The sequence below is a fragment of the Oratosquilla oratoria genome, unplaced genomic scaffold (genome assembly GCF_046742065.1).
Source record: "Oratosquilla oratoria isolate Oo_2021 unplaced genomic scaffold, ASM4674206v1 SCAFFOLD54, whole genome shotgun sequence".
Classification (NCBI taxonomy): domain Eukaryota; kingdom Metazoa; phylum Arthropoda; class Malacostraca; order Stomatopoda; family Squillidae; genus Oratosquilla; species Oratosquilla oratoria.
This window is the reverse complement of record NW_027467718.1, coordinates 1746712-1748698: the sequence shown is the minus strand read 5'-3', so window position 1 is coordinate 1748698 and position 1987 is coordinate 1746712.

The window sequence follows — 1987 nt, the reverse complement described above, 5'->3', positions numbered from 1 at the left end:
TCGCACTTCTCATATCTCAAAAACTAGACCTGATACAAGGAAACGGTAAATCACTTGAAAAACCTTCGACCTTTAAAAAAAAAAAAAAAAAAAAAAAAAATCAAACGCAGGCCAGTGTTATATACTGTATATATATATATATATATATATAAATATATATATATTTATATATATATATATATATATATATATATATATATATATATATATATATATATATTATGGGAAAGGTGGAGGGGGAAACACGGGTCTTTATCTGATTATCGAGTTTATTCCTGACCGGTTTCGCTTACAATAGCTTCTTCAGAAGCTATTGTAAGCTATTGTAAGCGAAACCGGTCAGGAATAAACTCGATAATCAGATAAAGACCCGTGTTTCCCCCTCCACCTTTCCCATAATTTGTCCCAATGTCTCTACATATATATATATATATATATATATATATATATATATATATATATATATATATATATATATATATACATATAGATATAGATCAAGGAGACTGAAGTAAAGAAATCTGCATTGGGAATGAACGAGGGGGAGGAGGAAGGGGAGAAAGCCGGTCAGTGGTATTCTTTAAAAAAAAAAATTCTTATATAAATCTTATACACATCCTTGGAATTGAAATATTTATATAAGTATATAATTTTCAAGAATACCACCGTAAGAGTCTTAAAGTGGTATTCATATAAGTTTTTTTCCTTAGTTCGAAAGTTTCACGATTTGCAACTTTGCATCGCTTTATTTTCTTAAAGAAATTAGTGAGAAAAAGACCCAAACCACCCCCACGCCTATTTTGTCTCGCACTGTGTACAAAAGTATGTGAAACCGGTGTCATTTCCTTAATAACTGCACTGTCATAGTCCGTTAACCAAGTCTCAGTTATAGCAAATATATCTAAGTATTCATCCTTAATTGTATCGTGAATATCTAATGTTTTATTTCTCACTGACTGAACGTTTAGAAGTCCACATTTAACACTCGAGGAGTTAATTGTGGTATCCATGTTCAGTATTTTCTTTAATCCTCTGCAGTTCAGCGGCATAAATAGGGCATAGATTATGGGTTACCCAGTGGTCGACCTCTTGCTTATTTATCCTAACACAATTTACACATTTATTTGCTTGCTTCTGTACAATCCTTTCCCTTATGTTTGGCCGGACAGTCAGACCGCACATGACCGAACTTCAGACAGTGATAACACAACAAAGCATGATACCTGTCCCTCACACCGTATATTCCCCAACGCAGTTTCAGTTGATCACCATTTCTATGAATGAGGTCTCTAACTTGTGGGTCACATTTTATAATGTAATGGATTGTTCCCCCGGCCGCAGGCTTGTCAAACACTAACTTCATCTTGTCTTTGGTATTATCTATTGACTGCAGGAATGCATTTCTTTCAAAGTGTCAATCAGATCGTCTTTATCTTCCTCCTTGTGAACGTTGCACACCATAAACTTAGGCATCAGTTTTTTCACATTCTTAGTATTTACCGTATTGATCACTTTGAGCTTATCAGCTGCTTCATTTCTCTCTGCTTTATTTACAAAGTTCACAACAATATTGCCCCCTTGTGTAAATTTAGAGTCTTTAATTTGCACACCCGAAAAAACTTCTGCCACTTCCTTTTTCATAGCCACTGCTTTACCACCATCTTCATTAGATTTGATAACTAATAAATTCTTACACTCACGCATTTTTCTTTTTCTTCACTACGTCTACCCATGAGCCGGCTGACTCTGACTGGCCACTTAAAACATCAACAACATGCCTCACCTCCGACACACATTCAGTCAGTTCACTTGCGCCATTTTCTTTCCTCAATAGCGCAAACTCTTTTCTCAGCAGGTCTTTCAATTCTTGCACCTCCTTCCTGAGTTCTTCAAGTTCAGTGCTAAGTGGATGGTTTATTCCTACTTTCATGTCAGATGCACATTTGTTACATAACCAGTTAATGACGGAACAGTTCTCATCCTTCAC